The following is a 9,671-nucleotide window of genomic DNA, read 5'->3' on the forward strand; positions in this document are numbered from 1 at the left end:
ATAATAAAATAAAATATTTTAAAGACAACCATAGACAAAGCTTTACCATTTTAATCACCTGTAGGGAAATGTGCTTCTAAGTGATTTTACTTGGAAAAACAATTCTTTCTGATATACGCTCTTTCCATAAGTCTTTTAAAAATTGTTAATACCTTTTGCTACATATTAATTTGTTGTGTGTGTATGAGAGAGAGCTGAAAGAGCGAGAGAATGAGAGAGAGAGAATGTTCAATGCACATTCAGATAAATGCGTGCCTTGACATGTACATGAAGGTCAGAGGATAACTTATAGGAGTTGGCTCTCTCCTCCTATATGTGGGCTCCAGGGTATTAAACTTGGATCATCAGTCTTGTCAGCAACTGCCTTTACCCCACAAGCCATCTCACTGACCTTACCTAATCCTTTTATATGAATAAATCTTCCTTTTTCTGATGTTCTATGAACACTTTCTAGTTTCATGTTACAGTTGTAGCCACTGGTATTGATCCAGTTGATATGTTAAGAACAAAGCTCACTTTCACCATTTGATAAAATAAGCATTAAATAATGTCATCAGACCTAATTCTTCCAAAAGTAAGAGTAAAATCTTGCTATTTGCAGATAAAGCATATAATGTGCTGATCATTGTATTGAGTGAATTAAGTCAGACATAGAAAGATAAATATCACATCCTCTCTCATTTGCGGATCCTCAATTTTATACAGATGCATCAAATCATGGATGTATATAGGGTAGGAAAGTAGAAGCAACAACATATAGGGGAGCAAAGGGAGAAGGATGGGAGAGAAAGGAGAGAAGATTATGGAGAGGAACATGGTCAAAGTACATTATATTGGATGGAAATGCCTTTAGGAAACCCGTGTACAATGAGGGGCTAGAGATGTGGCTCCATTGGTAGAATGCTTCTCTAGTATGCACAAACCCTGAGTTCAGTCTCCCGCTCTGAATATTGCATAAACCAGATGTCGCAAGCACCTGTACCCTCAACATTTGAGGGTAGAGTCAGGAGGATCTGAAGTTGAAAAATAATTCATTAAAAGTTCAAGGTGAACCTGGGATACATGAGACCTTGTTTCAAAAACAAAAGTCTAAAATAAATATACATAAGAACTTGCTTTAGGAATAGTATGTTAAAATGAAAATTGATCTAAGGTGCTGAAAGCTGAATTTGACAGACAGTGAGGATAGAAGGTATGACAGGTAGTATTACAGGAGCTGGCAACTGAATACTGACAGGTTGCACTTCATCCTGTGGGGACCTTCCCCTCTGCTTAACTTCCTAGGTTTATAACCAGGGAGTGAAGATTTCCTTGTTTGCTGGGGCTGAGCACTTGGCAAGCTGGAAAAAGCTCAACTAAGAACAAAGAGCTGAACCCCAAAAGCAGGAGAATGAAGAGACAGTCTGTGGCACGGCTCCCATGGATTTTCATTTCAATGAATATTACTGAGCATCGGGGAAGACTGACAGAGATGATCAAGCCTACGTCTTCTGCATCAATTGGGCATGGCCGAGTTGTCGGTATCCCAGAGGCATGTTAAGTTACTTGGGATCAGAAATGCAGTTGTAGGCAGCCCTATGGGGACACCAGGTGGTCAGGGAAGAAGTCAGGGAGCAGCTAACATTGTGTGCTCCTGGATCCTGTGTGATTCCTTGTTGACAGAGCAACTACAAGCTGTTTTGTATCTCTACTGCAGCTATCTCAAGATCAATTAGCATTTTTCCAAACTGTATTGTAGAAACACAGTATACAGATGAGGGTGACTGTTGTGAAGTCACAGTGAGAAGTTGAGCAGTCTGCAAACTTGTGAAAAACACCAGCTTGAGCTTGAATGTGGCCACTTATGAGCTTGTACTAATTAAACAAAAGCCATAAACTGAGGATGGCAGGGAGATGTTGAACATGCCATGGAAGAACTTACTTTATTAGGTAGCTTGCAAGTGAAATTCTTAACCCAAGCTGATGATGTATGAAAAAGCCTTATGGAAACTCACTGGTTAGTAAACTAATTTCAAAACACACCTGAATAATAAGTTGTAGTGGAATTCTCCTACTTGCATATACACTGTCACTTCCAGAAGACATAAGTTATTAAATGAAAATTACAGCAGAAAAAATATACAGTGAATGCACATCAATAATAAAATTGTTCAAATACAAAGTATCTTTTATTCTAATTACCCATTTTTCTTTAGTTAGTTTTTGTCTTTTGTGGTTTGTGGTTTGACATGGAAATTACTCATTCCTCCAAAAGGCATGAGCAAGCATAGGTAAGTCTGGAAAAGAGGGGTGGAGTCATCCAGGCCACTCTGGAGAGTTAGCCTAGCCCCAAAGAGATAGAGAAGTAGTCTAGCCCTGAGAGACGAGTTAGCTTCGCCATTTTGCAAACTCCCTAGTGAGACCTGCAGCCTGGAACTGGAGGCCGGGAATGGCCAGCAGACGCCCTGCCCATCTTGCAGGCTCTGCAGGACAAGATGAGGCAGATTGTGGGGTGAGATATAGCCTGGGCATGGGGTGCGAAAGCCATCTGTAATGGCTTTGCAGTGTGGCCTGGGGCTCGGATGGTACAGGGGTTATGAGAAGCCATTTCATTGTAAGTCATCCCCTCCCAATGTCATATAGAAAGGTGCAAAATCCAAACTAAAAATGTTTTATGTTAGTCTGTAAGCCCTGGGGCCTGGGAGGGCTCACATGTAAGAAGGGAAGAGGGAAGAAAATTTAGTGCAACACATGATTGCACATTAGAAGATGAAATAGCTGTTCTGCTTTTAAAATGTCCCCTACTCTAGGGGTTAAAGATGTTGGTGTGTGGTAGAGTGGCAGCCTGGTTTCTACGAGGCCTTGCGTTCTGTCCCCAGCACTGGAAAGAAAAGCATCCCCTACACTTAGGAATCATTTCATCTCACTTACTGAGGTTCTCCAAGTAACCATTCGTTTTTTATTTATGTTCTTCTGAAGGCAGTTGAGGAAATAATTTCAGTGTTTGTATCCTGAATCTTACTTTTGTTTGTAGCTGCTTGAGAAAAGCTGTAGCCATTTCAGAAAATGAAAGAGACATTTAATTTTGTTGCTCATAAAAGAGAAGGGAAGTATACATTTTCCCCCATAGTACAGTAAACTGCGGGCTCTTCCATCCACTACAGGCATTTTCTCATAGTCAGAGAACAAATGCTACAGCCAAACCAGACTAATCACAGGTGATTTCCCTGAAAATGCCGGTATAAGGTTCTTTTATTTCAAGTGCTCTAAAACACATATTGAGAGGATCAGAGTCATCCTAAAGGATAAGGGGGAATAAAATACATTTTCTATTAACAGCTACACTTTTGGAGATACTGTTTTATCACATCCAGGCATGTGTAACTGTGTACTGGAGGTGGCTGTGGTGTGAGGATGGAGGCTTAGTAAATTGAGTTACTTGGGTACTTAGGTTTTGGAGAAAGAGGCTGGGGAAATAGCTCAGTCGTAGAGCACTTGGCTAGCATGTATAGAATCCTGAGTTTGATCTCTAGCATGTGTGTACATTCACACACACACACACACATACACAGTTTGGAAAATATTCCATTGTGTTACACATTCTCTTAGGTATTTATCTATGCCATAAAAATACAGTGTATTTTCAGTAGAGAGAGAGAGACAGAGAGAGAGAGACAGAGAGAGAGAGGCAGACAGATCAGAGTATGGAAAAGAATACGGAAATGAATAATCAGCAAATGTGATAAACATTTGGTAATTGTAGAAACCTAGAAAAAGTCCTTAAATTTTAAGGAATGGCTTAATTTTTGCAATATCATTTAAATTAACTAAAAATTTCCTAGGCAGAACAAAGGAATGGGAAAGTAAAAAAACAGAGAGAGGAGGAAAAAGGACATTCTAAGCAGAAGGAAATAGTCTGTCTGAGGCACAGAGAGAGGGAGATGGCATCAGATGTTTTGAGTGTGAACTGATGGGAGCAAAAGGATCAAGGGAAGAGCAGTGTGCCTCGCTGTAACCACAAATTTGGAAAGAAAGCATTCTCGATGTATCTATTACCTCTTTTGCCAAAGAATGGAAGTCACTGCTGAGGAGAAACAAGAGCTTCTGGGAGAGTTAGAGATGGAGCTGATGCAGTTTCTTAAAGTGAGAAGTGCCCCAAAGCCTTCAGGGTAGACAGGCCTTCCAGATAAGGAGGGCAAACTGGACATTCTTTAAGAAGAGCAAATTCCATGTATCCTAAGAATGTATGTTGACAATTCCCTTCCTGGCTATTCCCTCACATGACAAAGCAAACGGAGAAAATGAAATCCCTGCTTGGAAAGAATAAAATAAATAATTAGTTTTATAATAAAATGGGGTCTCTGCATCCCCAGCCAAATGTGGGTCAAAATATTTAAAGAGAATTACATTTTTACTAACATGTAAAGATTGTTTTCTTACCATTATTCCCTAAGCAACAAAGTACAAATATTACTTACATATTTTTACATTGTATTCAATATTACTTATAACCTAGAGGTGGTGTGAAGTATACAGAGGGATATGTATAGCATATCTACATCAGTTTTTAATTAATTAAAGTTTAACCTTTTATTTTTAGTATATTTTACCTGCACTTATATAAATGTACCATGAGTGTGCAATACTCACAGAGGCCAGAAAAGTTCATCAGATTTGCTGGAACTGGAATTACAAATGGTTGTTAGTTGCCATATGGGTGCTGGGAACCAAACCAGGATTCTCCACAAGAGCAGTCAGTACTCTTAACTGTTGAGCTGTCTCTCCAGCCCCCATACCACACCATTTTATGTGTGACATATGAGACTTCAATATATATGTAATTTGCTATCCTTGAGGGGTCCTGAAATTGATCACTGCTGGATACAGATGGATGACTGTATTCTAGGAAGAGAATTAAGTCGTTATCCATACCATGTTGAAGCTGAAACATGGTAGTCAGAGTCACCTAAACTTGAACAAGGTAAAAGGAAATGGTGTAGATATTATAAAATTATATTACTAAAAAAAATTGAAGGACAGAAAAAGAATGCTGTAAGAAAAATATAACTCAGTGAGTAGAATAAAACAATTAATTTCTGCACACCACAAGATACCTTGAAACTAGCAATTCAAAACAACAGTGAGGCACAGAGCCCAAAGACCAGCCAATAGCATAGAATAAATTTTAATTAAATTGAAACAAGGAACAAAACAGGCACTGCTAAAGATCATGTTAACACAGAAAAAGGCATGATATTACAATGACTTCTAATAAAAGGCAGAAGAGCAAGACTAAAGATATTAGACAAATGCAATAGAAATGGAATATATATGATCCAGTGCAGGGAAATGTGTTGTAATAGAATTCAGCAAATGAACAGGTTGCATCCAAAAATATAACTGAAGAAAATTCTCTAAAATGAAGAAACAACTGAGGTTTTGGATTTAAAGGAACATACACGGTTCTAGGAAATTTAGGGGAAAAATACCCAGCTCTATGACAAATCCTTTTAAATTTTTGAATTTAAAAAGAAAACACAAACCTCAAACCATCAGGTAAATAAAATGTGTGGGGCAGGACATAAAACAAAGCTCAAGTTACCACTTATAGCATGAAATCTCGGAAGGCATGGAGGCACTGTGCACAAGTTTAGTAAAAAGTACAACCCTAAAGTCCAGCTCAAGGAACATAGTAGGCACCATAAAGTGTTCTTTAAAAGTTTTCCTACCAGTGTGGTCCAGCCAAGTAAAAGATGGACGATGTAAGTATCTTCAAAATAAACAAATCTTAGTAAAGAGACAGGCAGTGAAAGCAAGTGAACTTAAACAACTGTGGGATTTTAACCACAGCTGTTCAATGAATGCATGATTTGAGTTCAAATACCTACAGAAGAGCTCTCCAGGGGTGATCGGGCATCATTTGAACATAACGGGTTTAGGAAAGTGATCAGAACTGGGAATCTTTAATAGACAGGCTGTTGTTGAAGTTGTATGGGAGTAATTAGAAAACTGTGGACACAGAGCAAGGGAATTTCCTGAAGGAAGGTCAGCTTAAAAAAATTTAAAAAGAACAAGGGACAGGAGAGAAGGCACAGAGAAGAATGAGGTCCTCAGAGAGGACACTTTGATACTTGTTTTACAATTCATATACTTCTTTCACTATCTTATTTAAGAGCATCTTAAAAACCCTTTTTGAATATTATGAGCTGTATAATCCATATTACAGTGTCTGCTTTATAATATAAGACCTTCCTTTCTATCCTATGATGTTTTCTCAAGTCCTCCTTAATAATGTCCTTTCCCTAAACAGCATCATCCCTTGGTAATATGATACAAGTCAAGAAAGTCTAAGGACAAACACCTGTCCAACTCCAAATGGAAAATAGAAGCCTATAAAACTTTGCTTCTATATTTATCTACTGCACTGTAATACAGGGACAAGTTCATACATTGCTGCTTTTATGTTTCTTGTATAAAACTAAGTTTATCAGGTATAAATGTTTTCTACTGAAATTTCCCTTTGTTTTTAACATTAATAGATTTATGAAAATGCCTTTCTCCAATCAATCTGACTGTCAGGGCACGACAAGAAGAAATGGATGACCTGCAAAAAGCCTCCTGTCCTCCTTTCACTGTAAAACAAATTTATGATGCAAAAGGTGATTAGACAACGAACTGAGTTCTTCCCAGCCATACTATCCCTTCATACATCTGCAAAGCTTCAGTTCTCTACAATCCACCCTCAGGAGAAATCTCAAGGCAGATTTCTCATTTTCCTAATTTCAAGGCGACTGAAGCTCTGGAGTCTGCCATCATGGATGTTCATGGACACTTAGGATTTACACTCTTCAAGAAACAGACAATTCATACATTTTAACACTCAAATAACCTTGAGTGCCCTTCTAAACCTCTACAAGTAATGAATATGTGATGATCAGTTTTGCACATCTTCGTGCTGGCATCGTACATGAGCTGTGAAAGTTTAATAGGGTTCTATTTCTGAAAATTGTGCTGTGTTGCTTTAGCTATTCTGATCATCTCAAGGATTTGGAAAGGTGAATCACTCATTCTGTTGCTTAGGAAGATATTTTCAGAGAAAATGAGTTTGAATTCATTTCCAAATCTAAAACTTTCTTTCAAAAAATCTGTTTTGTTGAACACATGATTGCTTACCAGGTGCCTGCCAAATATTTTTTCTTCTTTGAGGATAATTTCAAGCTGATTCTCTTGCAAGCAAGCATCTTTGTATGAAGAATGTGGTTGTTGTTCCTTTTCTGTCAGAAGTTCTCTTTGGTCAAGTCACACTGTGTTCATTGGTCACACTATGTCGATTTTCCCAACTATAAAACTTTTCTTATTAGCTGAGCAAGGAATAGACTTTTGAGTCTACTTGGTTTGCTTGGCCCCCAAAATAAAATAAAATAAAATTTGGATTACATCGCAGCATATAGCATAAATTCTACACTAAAATGAGTCCGTGTACAGGTTCTGATGTATGGTATACAGACAGAGGTGTTGCTGGAGATGCTGAGTGAGCTATGAATTCTTTTCCCATCTCCAGTCTAGTGAATTATGACATCTGAGGTGGGACCCAGATAGATGAGGTTTAATAAACCTTGAGGTGATTCTGATGCTGTTAAATCTGAGCAGCACTAGGCTCATTTCATGAGAGGTGCTGTCTGTATCTAACGAAATCAGACTTTCTGAGACTGGAGCCTGAGCAGATACGTTTTAAAGTTCCAGGGTAATCCCAATGATGGAGAGAAGAGAGGGAGAGAAGGTCTAGACTTCCTGATTAATGGTGAAAATCACTTCCTAGCTTACATAGAAAGAGCTTTTGGGTTTGCATTTTTCAAGTTCATTTTGTTTGAACACTTCATTTGCTTGCTTTGCTTGAAGTGAGAGTTCAAGTGTTAGCGATGTTTCAGTCTCTGAAAGGCTCCACCCAATTTCATGCACACTGGCAGCAATAAGAACAGATTTGAATTCCCCACAGCAGAACATCTTATTTGGTCTCCAGAGGAAACCCCTGAAATGGGTAAATCATTATAGCTCTTTGTTTTCAAAACTGAAAGATTTATAGGATCTGAAGAGAAACCAGAGTATTCCTTTTGGTTTAAAATGTGTTCCAGAAAGTAGCTACTTTCTTACCATTGTGTAGAATCTGAATGGCCAACCCAGTAGAGATTTCTCATTTTCTTCAACTTCTGTGTGAAATGTAATTTCCCTTTAGACAAACTTTCTACTTTTGTTTAAACAGTCCTCTATTAGCCTATCTCCCCACTACCACTTCTGGACCAGCATTTACACCTCTCAAGGCTGCCGGATCCTTACCAACTACGGTCTTGTCTCTTTCAACCCAAGGCACCTTGCACTTCTGTTTGTTGAAATACTGAGGGTATAGAATACAGTATGCAGTAACCACATATGAGCAGAGGGAAAATAAGATGGAAAATGAGCTTGTTTCTTGGCTCATTGGTCTTTACCACCAGCAATTCTCAAAATAAAGGAAATCACCAAGTGGATATGATGGTCCACTTTTTTCTAAATGAATTTGCTATTAGTTTAATCACAGCCTTCAGATAGCTCAACACTGTCGTGAAAATGAGGACTCAATGAGGTTGTTGGCTGAATAGCATTCAAATATATCTACATGTTGCCATGTGCTATCTGTAAGAAAGATACGTAAATAATTCTTCGGTCAAAATCCAAACAATTATACCATGCACAAGCCATGTTTGTGGATGGATAACTGTACACACTCCAATTAGAATCTTTTGAGTGGTTTTCCCCTAACCCTGCCATCAAAACGTTGAATACTCCATCTGCATGTCTCAGAGTATGGGTGGGCTATGTGTGATGTTTGGGGTGTTTTGTTTTGTTTTATTCCAAAGAGAGATATTTTTTTTTATCATAAAGCAACCATGAAATAAGAAGTTTATTTTAACTCTAAAATAAATATCACATGCACCTTTCCATTGAGTGACTTCATGGGTCATGGCCAGTATAGAACAGGGGTAGGAAATCCTTGGGCCTTGGTGTTTCTGCTCCATGGAAGAACTGAATGCGTCCCCTGCTTCCACACTTTATTGGTTTCCTCCAGTTCCATCTTCCCTTAACGTCCAGATCAACCACCCTGGAGTCTGTCATGTGGGCATTCTTCATGGACTTTATCTCGTCTCTGTTTCACAGTGATATCTAGCTGGAATAAATGCGCAGTACTTGGCACCTCCCGACACCAGGTGAGTAGAGCTCTGGACCCTCTGCCTGGCTTCCTTCAAGTCCTAACTGAACACCAGCTTCACCAAGGTGTTGTCTGAATCTGCAGCCCACCACATCCCACCAGCTGCCATCTTGCTGAGCACCCCCTACCCTGCCTTCCTCACCCTGCACATGCACTTTAAAGCTCTAGAGAGGCAATTTTTAACACATTTTCCCAGAAATTACTTGAAGCAGTTTACTTAAAACACAGTGAAGTTAAAGGGTGAGGGGGTAGGAATAAGAAATCAAAGACCAAATCCTTTGATGTCAACTTTGGTGGATAATAAAAGTTTCCATTAGCTCTATTCTTTTTTATTTTTTTAATTTTTTGAAAACCCTGATGAGTTTATTGGACTTGCTTATGGAGCATAGGGTGGGGGTTTATTTACAGAAGAGTGAGTGCCCCCCTTTTACAGCTGCGCTAGAAAGTC

At 38.8% G+C, this 9,671-nt stretch overlaps 1 pseudogene; it reads right to left on the reverse strand.

Annotated features, from left to right (window-relative positions):
• Positions 1-8,967: 8,967 nt before the first annotated feature.
• On the reverse strand, positions 8,968-9,332 carry LOC103734004 (annotated as a pseudogene).
• Between the last annotated feature and the right edge of the window lie 339 nt (positions 9,333-9,671).

The sequence above is a fragment of the Nannospalax galili genome, unplaced genomic scaffold (genome assembly GCF_000622305.1).
Source record: "Nannospalax galili isolate Female #2095 unplaced genomic scaffold, S.galili_v1.0 scaffold636, whole genome shotgun sequence".
Lineage (NCBI taxonomy): Eukaryota > Metazoa > Chordata > Mammalia > Rodentia > Spalacidae > Nannospalax > Nannospalax galili.